The sequence below is a fragment of the Anabrus simplex genome, chromosome 1, assembly GCF_040414725.1.
Source record: "Anabrus simplex isolate iqAnaSimp1 chromosome 1, ASM4041472v1, whole genome shotgun sequence".
Classification (NCBI taxonomy): domain Eukaryota; kingdom Metazoa; phylum Arthropoda; class Insecta; order Orthoptera; family Tettigoniidae; genus Anabrus; species Anabrus simplex.
Genome location: NC_090265.1, coordinates 856789295 through 856809864, shown reverse-complemented (window position 1 = coordinate 856809864; position 20570 = coordinate 856789295). Strand labels below are relative to the sequence as shown.

At 37.4% G+C, this 20570-nt stretch overlaps 2 protein-coding genes across 3 annotated transcripts in view; both read right to left on the bottom strand.

The window, feature by feature from the left end:
• LOC136857634 (ankyrin repeat domain-containing protein 39-like) overlaps positions 1 to 20570 on the bottom strand; it is a 203324-nt gene that overhangs the window by 168980 nt on the left and 13774 nt on the right. The gene's annotated exons all lie outside the window — the stretch shown is intronic.
• LOC136857635 (uncharacterized) overlaps positions 1 to 20570 on the bottom strand; it is a 161047-nt gene that overhangs the window by 128920 nt on the left and 11557 nt on the right. Inside the window, exon 2 of the mRNA XM_067136438.2 lies at positions 14636 to 14804. The gene's annotated coding sequence lies outside the window, so the exon portion shown is untranslated. The remainder of the gene's footprint in view (positions 1 to 14635; positions 14805 to 20570) is intronic.

The window sequence follows — 20570 nt, the reverse complement described above, 5'->3', positions numbered from 1 at the left end:
TCTGTCTCTCTGTAAGTAAGAACGCGCATCACGAGAGAACGGCTGAAGAAAATTTAATGAAAACCGGTACGTCAAGTGGCTCGTAGAATGAGCCACTACAATCTAGGCTATAAATCATTTTATTCACACTGAGTGAAATGGTAGTTTAGGGGAAGGCCTAAAATGTAACTCAAACATTTATGATATTACTGGTCCTCTCGATAAACTCAACATAACTACAGTTATATAGAACTTAATTTTCAATCATGTATGTCTTATACATTTTTAGCGTACCGGCTACGATAACAGCGATATTCATGAATTTGTATTTTTGTTGCTTAAAGTCCATATCAACGCCGAGCCACGAGAAAATGGGTTAACAGAATTTAATGAAAATCGGCATATAGAGTCGGGGAATAGAAACTACAGTCTAAGATATAAAGAGTCTTATTCACCCTGGATGAAATGGTAGTTTAGGGGAAGGCACCTAAAATGTAATTTTTAAATACCTATGTTATTGGTCCTATCGAAAAGTACTACATAACAAAAGTTATAGAGAATACAATTTCCAATCATTTATGTTTTATTCAGTTTTACCACACCGACTGTGATAAGAGTGGTATTTCGGAGTTGGAAGGAAACTAAATGTGTAGGACTACAATATCTAAAGCTCATAAAATTGATTAGCAATAACATTACATTGACCATTGTTTGTTGTGATAATCTTTGTCTCTTATACTGCCAATCATATCCGAAAGATGGAATTACTGCTGCACACCGACTATAACAGCCTGCCTGAATATTGGCGGGAAGCAGATGGGGAGTTAGATAACTTTCTTCTTTAGCATGCTATTCCTCTGGTTCGTACATTTTCTGATACTGCTGGTACATAACACACTGGGTCATGATAGTATTCCAGCTATTCAATCCCTACTCTGACGCGCTGATTGGAATGATCAGTGTGAACACTTAACGGAATAATGGCAGATGCTCACTTATGACCTGATCTAGAAACAATTTCGTCCTATTCCAAATTATAGCACCACAGTTAACTAAATAACACAAAATTCAACCCTGACAAGAACCTTCTTAAGGTAAGCTGCTTCTTCTTCACGTTCATTAAATTCTACATTCATTTTAATCAAAGTCAGATAGTTTTTTCCCCCACCGCCATTGTAATGAACTGTGATTTTCAGACTCAACAGGCATTGGGTACTCCTATTAAACATATGAGTAAAGGGCATAGATTTTGCCCTGGGACTTTACACTATTTGCATCCCCTCCCCTATCGGCGGCCTGGTCATTCCAGCTCTGGAACTTTGGATTGTTCGACAGACAGCATAGTACTGTTCGTTATAAGTAAAAAATATGTGGTTTTTCATTTGATTAAGTATTTCATATGACAGCATTGCTTTTAATTGCGACATTTCTACTAGCGTCAGTGTAATGACGCTATTTTGGTTTCAGTTGGGAAAACACTAAGACACCCTTTCTGAGGATGTAAACAGGCAGGTGGAGATTGAGCGTCTGCCAATATAATGAAAACTCCCTAACTTTATTGTAACGGATTGTAGGCAAGATGGCCTACAATTACAATGAAAATTCCCTAACCCAGTCTTCACATAAGAAAAGACGAATGGTGACTTCCCCACTGCGTTTCTAGGGTAATGTTAAGAGCTATGCAATTTAGTACAATCCTACTCATGTACACTACCTAACCTAGAATTCTGTATGCAATTCAGAATTCCGTAGCGAAGCATAGGTACATCAATTATTACAATATAAAATTAGTACTTAAATTTATTTTAATTATGGTACTAGTTTTGGCCCTCTGATATTAGGCCACCATCAGCCATAAGGTCTTAAAACACTTAAAAAATAATAATTGGCCGTACATATAAAGAAAATAGCATAACACTTGAAAATAGTTTGATCTAATATTCAACACACACTTAAATCAATGTCTTGAGGATGTAAAACAACACTTGAAAATTCTCATGATCTGTTGGTATAAACCACACTCGGGCAACTGGAGTGGGACATTGATGATCATGATGTTGGTGATGATTGTTAATAAACTTAACCATGATAGGTTAATATTGTGTTTGGTCCGTATTGACTGGTCTGAATGTATAATATAACTATTTATAATAGTTTATTTAAATCCGCCTTGATCAATACACTCATTAAATGAAAGAAAACATTATTTATTAAACCATACATGTTTCGGGAAATCTCAACCATTCCCTTCATCAGTGGTTAGATCAAAGAACATAATATGACAATCTTTTGTTTTACAATTTGAAGGAGTATTGTGTCCCAATACATCATATCAAAGAGTAAAGAGAACTTATGAAATATTATAAAAATTATCAATACATACAATTTTGGTTGAACTGAATGAGAAACACTATACAAATTTAGGATCTTCAAGTTTTCTTCTTTTCTTCTTCTTTTTGTTCCTTAAATGATTATATGCTAGCCTAAACAGTGGGTTATCTTCTGTACTTTTCTCATTTAAACTTGATTCAGAATTACATTTTTGTGTAAGGTAAATTTCTAAATTTTCCAAAACATTCATCAGTTTTCCCTTTTTGGTCGAATGTAATAATTTCATGTCATTGGAAATGTCTGTAAATTTATGATTAATTTCAACCATACGTTCTCCCATTGCCAAACTTCTTGGCTATAAGGTACAAAGAACACGTTAATGCGGTCAAACATAAAAGATATTCGGCAATGGGAGAACGTATGGAAAATTCTGCTATGCCGACGACTTGGCTCTAGCTGTACAAGATCAGGTAATGGAGACGACTGAAGAGATCCTGACCAAAGACCTATCTTTACTGGAAGATTACTTCAAAATATGGAGACTTCAACCCAGTGCGAGTAAAACAGAAGTGTCTTGCTTTCATTTAAATAATTGTTTGGCGAACGTAAAACTGAATGTTAGTTTCAGAGGGAGAATTCTTCGTCATAACTGGAACCCAAAATACCTTGGTGTCATCTTGGACTGTACACTATCCTTCAAACAACACCTCCTGAACTTAGCACAAAAGTTGAAGTCTCGAAATAACATCCTTCATAAACTGTGTGGAACTACCTGGGGATCTTCAGCAACCACTTTGCGATCTTCAGCCCTGGGTTTGGTGTATTCAAGTGCTGAGTATTGTGCACCTATTTGGATGAACCAGTCATCACACAAGGCTTGTTGACACACAGCTTAATACCACAATGAGCATAATATCTGGCGCAATAACATCTACTCCAGTTCATTGGCTTCCACTGCTAACTGGTATAATGCCACCTGATCTACGCCGATCTAATGCCCTTATGAAGGAATTCCACAAGATCTCAAGAAATCCTAGTCTACCCGTGAATAGTGACCTGCCACTTCTGAATCTTAATAGACTAAAATCACTCCATCCAACTCTACGTGATGCCTCTAACGTGATGCTAAGGATTTTAAATCTCTTGAGGAGTGGAAAAGTAGATGGGAAGCAGCAACGAATGTGCGCCTTCATACCTTCTTCTCAGGTCCCAGACTTCCAAGTGGATTCCACCTACCACGCAAGACCTGGACTGCCCTGAATAGAATCAGAACAGGACATGGTCAGTGCAGAGCCGCTCTCCATAAGTGGAAAAAGCTACACAATCCAGACTGTGACTGCGAAGCTGCTCACCAGGCTATTCGTCATATCGTCAGGGAATGTAAGATTCGAGCCTATCACGGTGATGAAGATGACTCCAGATGCTGCACGCTGGATTGAAGAACTAGATATTCAATTGTGAAGCACGAATTACTTTGTTTCTCAGCTGTATATATGTGTGTGTGTGTGTGTATATATATATTACTGATTATGTCTGTATAAGCCATACGCTAAATAAATAATTCATTTTATGCTGTTTATTAATAGAATACGTATTGTTTTAGGATATTTCGACTAAAATGTGTATTTGATTATGGCTGATGACTGAAACTAGTTCCAAGCGACTTAATATAATGTAAATATATGCATTGCAAAAAAGAATGTATTGAAAGGTGGAAATTTTTTTATAAGAATACAATATATAAATTTGTATGGGAATAGCGTTTCCAAAATTGAACCAGATGCGAGAAAATACAGTGAAACCTTGTTAACTCAAAGTCCCAATTCACGTCGTATTACATCTATATAAAAATATTTCACTTATTGTGACAAATTTTCTCTATTATCACTTAGTACTTTCACTTAGTACAATCACATTTTCCCTAGCGCTGAAAATGCTCTTTCTCATCCCCTGTGAAAGGAATGTTATTTCCAACACAGATTAGAGCCCTCCCAACCGGAGGCCGGTCAGAGAAAGTTGCGTGAAAACGAGAAATGGCCTTCAATTCCTGAACTTTGCAGGGTAAATTACACTTTCGGGAAGCCTCCGGAAAGTTCAATTTTCCTCTCTGGTTTTCATTGATATTGCTGAATAACCTTGAAAGCCTGTTTGTGCTTGCATTTCGCATTCCATTCAGAATTGCATACTATCCACTTCATTCCGTATCGATATTGTAATCAAAGTCAGCAAAACGTCCTCATCACACAGCTACTACACAAGGTTGAGGACGGTGGAGACAGATACAAACTTGTAAACATCGGACAAGAACAAATTGAACAGGGGTCATACACCAAACTTCCCAACTTAATGATTCCGAATTAAATTTGTATAACGAATAATTGGACAGGGGTCGTACTCCAAATTATCCAACTAAATGAAACTGAACAGTTTGACAACAATCTAAATGATCTTCACCGAACAGTAAGAAAGGTCTAGAAAAAAAAAGAAGGAACACTGTACAATCACGACAAGTGTGCATCAGCTTAGCGGAAAACTACGAACTTAATAAAGATAAAGTGAAGTGACAAACAATGAAACCAAAGACTTTTTAGTTTAGAAATAGTTTTAAATTTGTATAATTTTAATCTTAACTAACAAACACAACCCCACCCCGCCTCACCACTTAAGTGTCCCTTACTAACACATTTTAATTTTAATTATGGAATGTTTTATGCTTTTTCACCTAAGCTTTAAGCAAAACAGCTGATGATGATTGCTAAGCAATCGAAACATGTACTGTAAGATTTTAATGACATAAAATTTAGCCGAAGGCTAAATAATAAAAAGTATCGATCAGGTGGAACCTTTTACTTAATTGTTATTTGATTCCATTCAGAAGTTAGAAATTTATTCTGAGTTGAGTGATACAGTGCAGGGCAGCGAATACTTTCTGCGCGATAGCCTACAGTATGTATGGATTAGGAACACAATCGTGTGAAGTTGACTACCGTGGTGCATATTTGTGTAGCCGAGTTATGGATACTGGAAAAATCGTGATATCACTTACTGATGAAGACAAAAATTAAATCCAGGAAGTGGACAGGCATCTTTCAACGGTGACCATACGTTGAAACTCGTACCTTCGAGTTTCGACTTGAATCGATCAAAGTGTTATCGCAATCAAGATGACTGTCCAAGCAACGGTAGAGAGCCTATATCTTTTCCTGTGTCTGTACATGCAAGACGTAAAACGTACGCAAGTTGGGAAAGGACAAGAAGACATGTCGCTGTTTGATAGTTCTGATTCCTGTATTCAACAGTACGTTTTCTCGCTTAACACATTCTCTTTCCTTGTCCCCTGCAGAAACTCCTAATGATATCTTACTGAATAAACTAACCTCTGAAATCAGTCATCCACTCTGTGCTGTATTTTGAGGTGTTCTCTTTCATTTTCAAATTGTGTTTACAGAACTCCAGCCTACGAATATCGATTCCGACATCACCTTCGAGAACATATCGACAAGAGAGTTAGCTAGTGCACATAGCGTGAAAACTATACCGAAGATGATAGAGCACTTTCAATATAATCGCTGGAGTACATAAATATTGGTAACGGGAAAGAAACGCATGCTTAATTGCTCATAATAATGAGTGCATCAGTGATAGGGTTCTCGCTGTAACCGAAGTTTAATACCGTATAGGAATTTTCAAGTGAAAGGAAAAAGCTGTCGTTACAATAGAGTTCTTGCTATATGCCATATTCGCTAAAGCAGGCTACTTCTGTACTTATCTTACTTACAAGGTTATATTCTGTGGTATAAAATTTTTTAGTGACTGATAGATACACGCTACTTTGGCTCTAATAATTTTTCAATTGAAATTATTTTACAGTAGCGTATGTAAGATATATGATCATAAAACAATGAAATTCAGTGCAAGTGTATATTTATTATGAATCTTTAACCTAAAGTATCATTTGACATCTGTTAAAGTTGCAAGTGTAATAGGTATGAATTATCAAATCAACAATGCATCATGAAATTAACTACAATGCTAAGCGCAAATCTATTTTTTTTGTCTATGCTAAGTGCAAATGTATTATTTTTGGCTTATTATTTTCCAGAAGTAATCATTAAAATACACAACTTCAACTCTATTACCACTGTGGCTGTGATTACCATCTTAAAATATTTCCTAGATAGTTAACATTTGTTATGTAGGGGCTTCACAAATTTCTCAGCTCTCCCATTACCAATACCCCACTAAATTTCTGCTCCAGAAAGGTGACTAGCATATAGTTATTATAAATGAATGTAAGCTTACTTTGATTTGTTTCAGTGATTCAGGGCATAATTACCGAGGAAATGACTTCTCATTGCATATTTTTATTTTGCTGACAATGATGTAATGGACAAAACAATGAACTTGAGCCAAAAATGCAGATGAAATGTCCATGAGCATAACCTTTTGTTGGACGTAACTGTTAGTGACCGATCTGTCCATAGATGAAACGTTGGTCAAAGTGGATAAAACAGCGCAGAACGTAACACCCTGGAAACAGCTGAGGCCATACAATTATTATTATTACTGCTACTACTGCTGCTATCACCACCATTCCCTGTGATCCATAACCAGTGAGGAAATGTGTTACAAAATAATAAACAAAACAGGGTATGCCAAAGCTGTGAAATTCTGAGGAAGAGTTCATATATTAATGAATCATTTTTAGGAAACACACAACACGATTATTAGAAACTACTTTAGAGAAAGATATTCGTTTAACCCAAGACAGGTTCAGAAAATGGCAATAGAGGTTGCTGGAATCTACAAAAGAAAGTGAGCTTCGTTTGACTCGAAAACTAAATGTAATGTGTTATCCAGAGCCCACTGGCAAGGTGATGCTTCCCAAGTTCAAATCCTCAACAGATTAATTCAAGATGATTTGCTCAGTAGAAATGAAAATGTATTCACCAAGAAAATCATGTACAAAGAAATGATATGGTAGCAAAAATATTCACAATTCAAAATTCTGTCACAGCATAAGTTACAGTTTACTTCAACTTACAGTATTTTATGAACTAACTCAGATTAAGATAGAGAAGCGGGCCATTCACAATTCACATATGCACATTCTTAAATTCTATTAGATATATTCCTTAAAATGCTAGGAATGAGATAAGGTACAAAAATACCATTATTGTACTATTACCCAAGCATACCTGCCAACTTTACAAACGCAAAAATCAGGAGATTCTGATATGAAAATCAGGAGAAATCAGGAGATACAATTGGTCAAAACTGCTTATTCTACATGTCTTGCGCAATACAGTACTACGATATATTTATAACACTTATTGTCTCAAAGCGTGACTGTTGCTATACGAGGCTACAAGGCTAAAAATTACATATCTCTATTCCCTCACAGGTAGTATGAGAGTGAGATGATCAGTCTCTGATAAGCCTACCAAAAATAGTATGAACTCATGCTCCACATGTGTGAATCAGTCACACACTTAGATGCCATTACTTAGTAAATGCATAGATTAATATATTGCATCAAACGCCCGCGTGATTATGCGAAGCGCAATGCTATTTGGATCAAATAACTAGCTGATGTAGCCGTGCTTCGCTATGGAATTCTCAGAAAGACTGTCCTTATAGTTTTCCCAACTGAAGTCAACATAGGTCATTACAATGACACCAGTATGAATATTGCAATTAAAAGCAATGCTGTCATGAAATATTCAATAAAACGGAAACAGCACATTTTCTCACTTTTAGCAATTATTGTTATTATTCCAATCAAATATCATCAATACGGATAAAAAAATGATATTTATCACATGTAAGTACTACGGTGTCGAGATAACAGTTCAAAGTTTCAGAGCTAGAATGACCAGGCTGCAGACAGCCGCGAACACTCCTGTGTAATTATTCCGTTTAAGTGTGCACACTGCTCATTCAAATCACGGCCTCAGAGTAGGGATCGAATAGCTGGAATACTATGATGATCCAGTGTGTTACGTACCAGTAGTATCAGAAAATTTATGAACCAGAGGAATGGCATGCTAAAGGAGAGATAGATCTAACTCCCCAATCCCCAGTTACTTCCCGCCAGTATTCAGGCAGGCTGTTATACTCGATACGCAACAGTAATCCCATCGATCGGAGGTAAATGGCAGCAGAATACATAAAGCACATCACAACAAACAATGAAAAATAAGTTACACATTAATCCATGTATGAATAGATAATGTTTTAGACATTTGCCCTTAAGTTTACCTGCAGGCTGATGATACCCTGACAAGGGGCGAAACATTTCCCTGAGAAGTGTATATAGTATTATGTAGATTTCATCCACATAGCACGTGGCTTGTATTGAATAGGTGGTGATAATAGAATAAATTACTTTTGTGATAATTTGCGTAAGTCAGTTTCAATACGGATCAATCATGAGAATTGTCTCTTGCAAAACTGAACAAGACATAAATAATCGGAAATTGTATTCTCCGTAACTTTTGTTATGTAGTACTTTTCAATATGACCAGTAAGATAGGTAAATAAAAATTAAATTTTTGGCACCTTCCCCTAAACTACCATTTCGAAAAGAGTGAATAAAATTATTTATAGCATAGACTGTAGTTCCTTATTCTCTGACTTTACATAAAATTCTGTTCACCCATTTTCTCGTACCTCGGCGCTGATATGGACTTAGCAAAAAATATCCCAATTCATGAATATCTCTTATCATAGCCGGTATGGTAAAAATGTATAACACAAATGACAGCCAATTTTTTAATATATTACTTTAGTTATGAAGTATTTATCGATAGGGCCTGTAATAACAAATATTTGAGAATTGAATTTTAGGCCTTCCCCTAAACTACCATTTCATTCAGCGTGAATAAAATTATTTATAGCCTAGATTGTAGCGATTTATTCCCTGACGCTATATACCAATTTTCATTAAATTCTCTTCAGCCGTTCTCTCGTGATGATCGTGCGTACGTATATACATACATAACATAAGAGTTTTGTCTGTACATTGCTCAGAATTTAAAAAGGATGGTATTTCTGTATCGGTCATGTCCATAGTAACATGGAAATGCACATTTTAATTTTCCGTAATTTCTGTCTGTATGTACACGCATCGTATCTACGCTGAGAGAAATGGTAGTTTAGGGGAAGGCCTAAAATTTAATTCTCAAGTGTTTACATTATTAGTGTTCCTATCTTAATGAAAATCGGTATGCAAAGTCGGGAAATAAGGCGCTAAAATCTAGGACATAAATAATCTTACTCACGCTGAAAGAAATGGTAGTTTTGGGGAAGGCCTAAATTTAAATTCTCAAATTTTTAAGTTATAAGGGGCCCTACTGTATCTTAATGAAAATCAGTATGAAAAGTCGGGAAATAATTAGCTACAATCTAGGCCATAAATAATTTTATTGACGCTGAATGAAAGTACTTCCGTTATAGCTAGTTGGTCCAATAAGGGTTTTAAATTCATTATGGAGAGTGTGTGTAATTGAAAATCAGGTGATGGTAATACGGGACGGGATTAACCAGTAAAGGAGAGGGAGTATTAGAAGTCCAAGGAATGTACTTAGTCAATTCTATTTCAGTATTCTCACTTATTCCATTTAATAATTTTTTAGGACTATTTCCTTATATTTTCACAAGCTCCAGACAGAGATATTCATGAATTGGAATTTTTGTTGCTAAGTCCATATCAGCGTCAAGTCACAAGAAAATGAGTAAACAGACCTTAATGAAAGTCGTTATGTAAAGTCGGGGAATAAGCAACTACAGTCTACGCTATAAATAATTTCGTAAGATGCCCTAATATCACAGAAGGCTTACAATACAGAAAGCTCAAAACATTGAACAACAATAATATTACATTGACCATTTTTTTTTTTTGCTATTGGCTTTACGTCACACCGACACAGATAGGTCTTACGGTGACGATAGGACAGGAAAGGGCTAAGTGTGGGAAGGAAGCGGCCGTGGCCTTAATTAAGGTACATCCCCAGCATATTTGTCTGGTGTGAAAATGGGAAACCATGGAAAACCATATTCAGGGCTGCCGACAGTGGGGTTCGAACCCACTATCTCCCGAATACTGGCCGCACTGAAGCGACTGCAGCTATCGAGCTCGGTTGTTTGTTGTGATGTGCTTCGTTGCCAGTCATGCCTTATAGATTGGATTACTGCTGTATACCGAGTATTTTTTAAAAATATGCTTTACGTCGCGCATACACAGATAGGTATTATGGCGACGATGGGATAGGAAAGGGCTAGGAGTGGAAAAGAAGCGGCCCTGGCGTTAATTACGGTACAGCCCTACCATTTGCCTGGTGTGAAAATGGGAGGCCACGGAAAACCATCTTCAGGGCTGTCGACAGTGGTTTTCGAACCCACTACCTCCCAGATGCAAACTCACAGCTGCACGCCCCTAACCGCACGCCCAACTCGCCCGGTCGTACCGGGTATAACAGCCTGCCTGAATATTGGAGGGAAGTAGGTGGGGAGTTAGATAACTTTCTTCTTAGGCATGCCATTCCTCGGGTTCATAAATTTTCTGATACTACTGGTACGTAACAAACTGGTTCATCATAGCATTCGAGCTATTCAATCCCTACCCTGAGGCACTGATTGGAATGAGCCGTGTGTATATTTATCAGAACAACGGCAGAGGAGTGTTCACGGCTGTCTGCGGCCTAGTCATTCCAGCTCTGGAACTTGGACTGTTAGATCGGCATCGTAGTACTGTTCATTGAAAGTGAGAAAGTGTGCGGTTTTTTATTTGAGCGATTGTTTTATATGATAACATTGTTTTTAATCCCTACATTCCTAGTAACGTTTTTGTAATGGCTAAGTTAACTGTAATTAGGAAAACCACAAAGACAGTCTTTCTGAGAATCCCGTAGTGAAGCACGGGTACATCAGCTAGTATCGAGATAAATTAAAATTAGTCAGAATTGTCTCCAAATGGCTCCTAAACTCTCTAGACAAGTCACTAGTCGTTTTACTGAAATTCTGTCACTAAATTACTAAGGAAGACTCAATATCTAGTGACTAGTCTCTAGAATCGACCAAAGAGAATGGAATCGACTAGACTGATGTGAACGAACACAAACATAGCATGTGAGAACGAAAGATTGACAATCGATATACGCGTCGTCATATACAGTTTTCAATAAACATTGCACATTCGCGCACATTTCTCGCATTAATAAACGTTGATATTTCATTTGAAAGCGGCCAATGAGCAAAGGACTTCTGGCCACTGGAGTAAAAAAGCTGAAATTGCGGGATTTGAAAACAAACGTTTGATGTTCACCAAGAAATAAGCTAAAATCGGGAGAAATAATAGAATAATCGGGAGGCAGGAAAAACTGTCGAAAATCGGGAGTCTCTCGCCTAAACCGCCTAAATTGGGAAAGTTGACAGGTATGCCCACGGAATTAAACAAAAAACAAAGTTCACTATGTATGACTGCGAGTCCATATGTCAACCATGTTTACAGGGCGGTTGAGGAACAATGATATCATACCTGACATTGTAGAAAGAGAGAGAGCGAGAGAAAGAGATATACATCCAAATATAAAGTCTAAACTTTTGCTATTGCGCGTGCGCAGCAAATTTTGTTATTTAGCAATTCACTAAACTCTTTCCAATCAGAGAATAAAGTAGGTGTAAACAGAAAACATGTGACTTCAGCCACTACACACTTCTTAGTCTTCCTGCCCATCCAGTAAACAGTACCATTTCTAAATTTAACCCATTAATGTCCACTGGGTCGAAAACGACCCAGTGACTTTAAAATTATATTAGTAACTGTCTATCCATTGTTGACGTTTGTGACCCGGTCTGCTGCACACTCTATAATGCACTTCGAACATTGCCACTCTTGGTACACTGTAGGCAATTTTCATTCTTGAGCTAGATGTGCAAGTGTGTTGGTGAGTCGAAAAGTCTTCCCCAGCCAGCATGTCGAGCTTCAGAAAAACGTAAGTACAACTGAACTTGTTTAAGTCTTACATAATTGAATAAATATATTTTGCATTTGTATACTACTGAGATTATTTAGCATATATAAAATCTATTGCACATCTTATGGTTTAATGGCTATAACCGGCCGAATTATGGATGGGTCGAAAACGACCCAGTGGGCAGGATGTAAAAGTAACATTTTTGTTGAAGTTGGGGAGTTATGAATATCATGCACTCTTATCATGCCATATCATTATTACACAATTGCAGCATTTATGTAAGATTAGAACAAATATTTTAGAAATATGAATTCTATGATCACTGCTGTATTTAGGAATTCATAGTAAAAAATATCAGTCATTCTGAATATCTCATCTGTTACATGCCGTATTTACTGACCTAATTCCAATCCATTTATTTTCCTGTTTATAGTGGCCCATCGACTCATGAAGTAATAGCACTGCTAGAAGAGGAATATATTCCAGGTGATATTGATATCTACATCTCGCCTCCAGATGGAGTCGACACAGATGGTGACTCCGGAGAAGATGAATGCAACAGCCCAGATCGTTTGAGTCGTGGGCTGTTGGAAGCCTCTGCAGAAATTGTTATAAGTGGTGTGAATGAAACTGTTGAAAATATTCCTCCATGCTTTGCAGCTCCTTCAGCAGACGGAGAGACTGTCTTTACAGGTACATGAGGATCAAAAGGGAGACACAGAATGATGTACATAATGATTTAGTGTCAAATGCAATGAGACGTAACAGTTTTGAAGAAATTTTCCGATATCTTCATGTAGCAGACAACAGTAATCTTCCTGCAGGAGACAAGATGGATAAAGTCCAACCTATGCTAAATTCTTTGAATGAGTCCTTTTTAAAAAACTTTCCCATCCAGAAAGATCTCTCAGCTGATGAATGTATGATACCCTATTTTGGAAGGCACGGCTGCAAGCAGTTTATACGAGGCAAGCCAGTGCGCTTTGGATTCAAAGCATGGGTTTTAGCAAATCCTAATGGATATGGTGTTTACATGGATATTTATCAGGGTCGAAAGACTGGAGGCACGACAACACATGCCACTAACTTAGGTGAGTCTGTTCTTGGATTTTGTGATGTTCTACAAGCCAATTACCCTAATGCAACATTTTCCTTATATTTTGATAACTTCTTCACCTCCGTTAGGCTCCTTACCGAGCTTGGCAAGAGGGGATTGCATGGAACCGGGACCGTTAGAGAAAACAGAACTGAGAAATGTCTTTGACAGACGCTAAGACATTAGGAAAAGAAGCAAGAGGCACATACAGTATGATTCTCGTGTGGATGAAGACAATGCCATAATTGCAGTGAAGTGGAAAGACAATAACGTTGTGACTATGCTCTCTAATGAACATGGGGGTACTACCACTTCAGCGAGCAAAGAGATATTCCTACATTGAAAGGAAGAAGATCGAAGCGAGTCAACCCTTTTTGTTTTCTAAATATAACAAGGGAATGGGCGGTGTTGACCAGCTGGGTAACAACGTTTCAAATTACAGGATCTCCATGAGAGGAAAAAAATGGCACATTCCAATTATTTTGTGGTTGCTGGATGTGTCGAACAACGCCTGGCTTCTGCATAGAAGGGTAGGGTTGTCCCTGGATGCTCTAGGATTTCGAAGAGCTGTAGTCCGAGCCTTGTTAACAATGTATGGTAAACCATGCCTGAGCCCCGGACCTCTACAACATTTGCAGTGTTTAGAAGGAGAGTTAAAGATCCAATCCGCACCAATGCAGCTCAACATATTATTCTCACTGATCAGCCGCGTAGAATATGTGCCCAGTGCTCCAAAAAAAAAACAGTGAAAGCCTGTAAGAAGTGCTCTGTTCCACTGCATGACAAGTGTTTTGCAGCTTTCCATCATATGTAATTCCTGTGTATTGTGAAACCTCAAAAAGTTTAAACAGTGAATGTGAAACAATTTTTAAAACTAATTCAGAACAAGTGAACTCTGAGTAACATGTGTTATTTGTAACTTTATTATATAATAATATACTTATTTTGTTCAAGATTATTCCTGCATTTAAAATAATTAACCATAAAATCTTGATCACAACTACATAAGAGGTCATGCCCACTAGGTCGTTTTCGACCCATGCTATTTTCACCATACAGAATACGCAATAACGTAAAATTTGTACTAATTGTTATGTTTGAGTCTCATATACAAAATATAAGCATAAATGACCAAAATTAGCGAAAAAAAAAAGTTACGGGCATAAATGGGTTGAAAGTATGATTGTAAATGAGTTGTTTCTGAGAGATTGAAGTACAAAGTCTGAATGCAAAAAAATAATATTGCTCTAACCTTGTGGTCTTAAACATCCGATATGTGCTCACAGAAATCCTCTATTTGTCTGCTAGCTGTAGTAGCAAGCTCACGCATGCTCGAGTACACGACCTTGATTCAGTTTGCTGCAATGGCTATGCACAGAACGGTTCCAGCTGATGATGTAAAACACATAAGAGAAGTAAACCTATGAAAAGTGGAGAGAAGACTATTGTGTTAAATATATTTAATAAGTTTATAGAAACATATCCAAACTAATTGATGATATAGCAAAATTAACATCCGTGTAAAAAAAAAAAGACCTCATGCAAGAAGTGAACTCAGCAGTTGGCAATTTATGTTTATTTGCATCATAAATAGGGTCACCAACATGCATTCTTAACAAAAAAGAGAGACTGAAATAACACAAAAAATGGGTGGTGTGTTACTGAATACGGTCAATGTTGTTTTGTGCATGTCTATTTGTCACTTTCTTTCAAATTTTGAAGCTTTGACAGTTCGAACATGCAGTTTCTCGATATCCAGAGTTGAAATAATGTGGAATTGTCATGTAATTCGTGAGGTGTAATTCATTTAGAGTGCATGTGAAGTTTAAAAGAAAGTGTGTTACTAATGTAATTTTCCACTGGGGGCAAACATTGGGCAATTATATTTTCAACAGAAATACACAAGAATTCAAATGTCCAGTGTATTGTACTGCATTACAATTTAATTTGTTTACTAATTCAGAAATGCTATTCATAATATTGAGTCATTTCTGACAGTGATATGTGTTATGTTCAAAATTTTCAAGTGTTATAAATTGGACTGTTCTGAAAATGTGTTGGATTACTGGTATTTCTGCACGACTTTCTGGCGTCACTGTATTGCTATTATAAATTTACTCATTAAGGACAAATATTTCAGGTTCCCTATGGGAATCTGCATCTATATCACCAGACAGGCTGTCAAAACCATCAGGCTCAATATTATCAATATTATCTTGACAGGCTGTGCCCATTTACAAAGTGAGCATCAGACTTGCCATTCAACTTCAAGAGGCTGCAAATTGAAGGTAGTAGGACTGCATCTAGAGAACCACTGCTTCAGTCACAACCAGCTTTATATAGCGTGCTCTTGAGTGTCAAGTAGTCATAACCAGTATGTTTATGTATCCGATGAGAAGATTTTAAATACCGTTTACAAGAGCATGTTACAAGACACACATACTTGCAAGCCATCTTATTTTAACCACTCCTTTCTCATAAATCAATACAAAAAACAGATTCTGTAACTAATAAGAAATAAGGGCAGGAATACATATGCGAGATTTAATTGCTTTAAAATGCCTTTACCTTGTCTTATAGTTAATGCCTATTTGCCAATTATGTGCAATGTCATAGAGCAAAATGACTGCCTTTCTTTCATGAAGGGATATTAACCATGTGATGTGAGACCTCTTAAACATGGCTAGCATATCATTCCCTTAACCACTCTTTGAAAATGATAAATTTCTTATTCCACAGAAATTAGGAAAAAAGTTAATTTCTTTTGGAGATGGAAAAATCCACCCAATATGTTAAAATAATTATAGTAACCTTTCTAGCAATGGCCCGCTTCTTTATTGAACCCCTATTTTACTGATCCATGGCATTTTGTCACAACCATTATGTCAAGATGAGGTGAGGTATGAAGACATTTACAATGAAAGCAATTCTTCCCTGCCCTAGATAGGCTTTACAGCTAGTTTTTATTTTTTATTTTATTTTTATTTTTTTATTTTTTAAATATAAAATTACAATTATAACAAACATATTCCTCCCTTCTCTGTCAACCAACTTCTGACTTCTCTCCCTATCTCAAACTAAATCCTGTCAGAAGCCATGACATTAGTACACTGGCCATCATTAGTCATCAAGTGTGAGTGATAACACACAAGCCTGAACTTGCACATTACCAGTTGTTAACATCTGTTAGTTATCTCAAGTGATAAGTGTAGCTGGTGTAGCATCATATCCTCTAAATATAGCTAATGATGTAAAGAACAAAGGCCAAGTTTCCTGCATATTAATTCACACAAATTTGTCTATGTTAAACTCTCATACAGACAAATTAACCAACTCTTCCAATTAGTAATATTTTATCAGCTTTAACACATCACTGACAGCAAACTTTAGGCAACATACACATGTCCCTTTTTGCAAAAACTTCTCCAATTTAACTTAATGATATAGCCTATTACTACTATTGTACCTGCAGTTATCTTTTGATACAAGCTGTATTTTTGTATCTCTCGACACAAACGGCCGTAGCCGTGTTGAAACACTGGATCCCTTGAGATCTCAGAAGTTAAGCAACATTGGGCGTGGTCAAGATTTGGATGGGTTGCCATGCACTGTTGGTGGGGGGTAAGGGAATGGAGGAGCGGAAATAACCTTGCCACTCTACCGTACGTCAACTCCGGCTCAGGCACACCTCAGCGGAGGTTCAGACCTGCCTTTGGGCAGAATACACCCTTACCTTACCTTGACACAAGCCATAGCTTTCACAGAAGTCTCAGACTTGTTTACAGCTGTGATGTAGAAGTGCTACCACGTAACGACATTCAGAGTATGAATGCAAACTTAGTTCATGTGACTACTCTTGCTACATTTATCTAATACCGAATTTATATGAATAATCCCCGCATATTCTTTTTGAAACATCTGAGGCATAAAATTGGGGTGCGGGTTTTATTTGCGTCAAGGCTGGCAACACACTCCTGGTACACTTAGTTTTCGATGTTGGCTGAACAGTTATGCTTTGTGTAACTGCAGATGGAAGAAAACTGCCCCCACATGTCATATTTAAACGGAAAACAATTCAGACTTCTAACCCAAAACTGCCTTTACATTTTAAAAAATTGTTTTAGGGGAGTAATTTAAATTCAAATTTTCTCAGCATCACGATAGAACGCATCTTCCAGAACGTGCAGGGATAGCTTTCGGCACTTTCACTCGCTTCTGTGTGTTTCATAGTTGCTAAGTTTCAGTGAAATCTTAATTTCTTAATATTCAGCGTTTTAAGGAACGCCACAATATCACATAGCAGGCAGTGTGTGGAGAAAAATAATCCGCGAACACTGGCGATGCAGACAGTTGACGAAAAAGCGTGGTTCATAATTATAATAAATTTGTAAGCACCAAACAATATTGTCAATGCCAACGAAACTGCATCTTGTTTTTAAATGCAGAGATCAAACAGACTTAAGGTTTTAAAGGAGATAGGGTCACTGTACTGTGTTGCAATGCAGACTGAAGCGAGTAGTGATGGGAAATTTGATTCATTTTACTGAATTGATTCATTTGATTCCGTTCACATTACTGAATAGATACAGTGATCTGATTCACAGCACACAGTCACCGCTCCAACTGCATCTGTGTAGTAGGTACTGGTAAGACAGCAACAGCATTCAGTGCTCGCTACTGCCATCTGGTCTTCATACTATGAACTCCTTTCTTAGAAAGAATGCTAGTCACTCTAATACATCGAAGGTTTCCGGCAATGCAGGATGGGAAAAGTCTGGGATTAGGAAGGTAGCAGCCATGGTCTTAATTAAGGTACAGTCCCAGCATTTCCTGCTGTGAAAATGGTGAAACTACGTAAAACCATTTTAACGGCTGATTCTTTCGGGGTGCCATGATTCACTGTCTCACTGCAGCGGAAACTCGGCTCCCCGCCAACGTCCAGTGTCCCACTAGTAAGCCGTGAGTGCGCCACTCAGCACTGTCCACTGGGAGTAAGCTGAATTGTGTGCCGTGAGCTCCCCGTTCCTGTGAATCGATTCACTCATACACTTGAATGAATCGATATGCCTATTGCTCACGGTAAAATGTTTCGTAAAATTAGTTGTACAATTAATTTTATAAAAATGTGGTGAAAACAAGTTGTGTTGCTCACGGTAAAATTATTTTATAAAATCGATGGAAGCATCAGGATGGCCATCTATGAACTCACTTCTGAACTTAGACGTGTATATGCTGCCATCTATTGATAAACTTTTAAACCAAGAATCAGCTGTTCAACTTACAGTGTGTTTGAGAGTATGGCTCCAACAAACAAAGCAAAACTTGATGCTTTAGCTGCAATTATATGTTGTACAGTGGTAAAAAGGAAGAAAAGAAATGCCAGGAAATGCTGGATTCGGGATTGGATCAAAAAAAGAAGAAGGTAGAGGATTGCTGTCCTTGGTCGAAAATTAGTTGAGGTTAGAAGACCTGCATTCATATAGGAATTCGGTGATTGTGTTTTCAGCCTCTTTTCTTGCATTTCTGTTGTGGTAAAGTGGCGTTTCAAAGTCGCACAAACAAGGATATTTCTGGTATTCGTCCAGTAAAACACTAACAGCTTCCTTAGTCCATCCGGATCCTGCCATTTTAGAAAGAAGTGTTTGTTTACAGTCGAGCTTTACAATCTTCTCACGACGTAGCGCCAGCATCATAGTGATATCAGCTTGGCTGATTGGTTCGTTTCATAAAATTAATTTTTCGGAATAAAACATGTCCTATTTTATGAAAAGTTTTATCAAGATTTTATAGAACTTTAATTTGACCGTGAGCAACATAAATTTTATAAAATTAAATTATTGTACAATAAATTTGACAGAAAACTTTACCGTGAGCAACAGCCAATACACCGCTTCCAATCATGTATCCAGTAGCCAACACTACAAGCAAGAGACTTACTACTCCCTCCCCGTCATAGGAATGTTTGATGCGCCATGGTGTTTTAAAGAGTACTTTCCGTGCAAGTATGAGGCATCTAAAATGCATACAATACAGTAATCCAATGAATAAAACACTTGCACAGGGAAGCCAGCATAGATTTCTTCTCATCTTTGAATCATATTTTTTTTCTTTTTTCTTTCGTTGTGTGAGGTGGTTTGCCAGCGAGTTATCCAAATGCATTATTTGAATACTGTAAACACGCCTTGTTGAATACATTTTGGAAATAGTTTTTTTTTTTCCATGGCATTTGAAAGATTTAACATGTGAATAAAGAGCCTCCGTGGCTCAGACGGCAGCGCGTCGGCCATTCACCGCTGGATACCGTGGTTCAAATCCCGGTGAATCCATGTGAGATTTGTGCTGGACAAAGCAGAGGCGGGACAGGTTTTTCTCCGGGTACTCCGGTTTTCCCTGTCTCTTTCATTCCAGCAACACTCTCCATTATCATTTCATAGCATTTATCACTCATTAATAAATCACCTTGGGAGTGGCGACCCCATTGTAATAACAGCCTATATATGTTTCATTCATTACATCCCTGACCCGGTCAAAGACTGGAAGACAGGTTGTAGGTTTTCATTTTCAACATGTGAATAAACGTTAATTGCATGCAGTAATAGGTCTTAGAAGAATATTTTGTGACGCGGCAGGGGTTGGCATTTCTGAATTATGAGTTGGCGCTTAATTCGAAATCATGTAATTCGAAGCAACATTTTTGAGTCTGTAAGACTTTGAATAAACGAGGTTTTACTGTATCGCAAAACTAACAAACGAGTTTGTAGGTGTGTCTGTTTCAAGTGTTTACATTACACTAAAAGAATTATCTACCACTGGTAGTGTTACTCTCCCAGTAAAAAGAACCGTGTGAGAAGGGTTTTAGACGTGGAGTGTGACGAATTTGTAAGTAACGTAGGAGAGGATTCTAGTGATGTGAGATACAAAGAATCGCCCAATCTACAGCAAATTGAGCCTATTGAAAGTTCAGATTAATGAAATATCTGTCATGTAAGAAGGCCTACCTGCCAATTATGGCAAATATATTTTATAGCAGTGATAATTCATTCTTATCTCAAATATGTTCAGGCAAGTTAGCTATATCCATCATGTTCATATTTGCGCAAAGACCACATGAAACTCTAGGAGTGATATGCAATGTTTGTTTATTCATATGTTACTCTTTCACTGGAAGGAATTTTAGTTGATTTCAT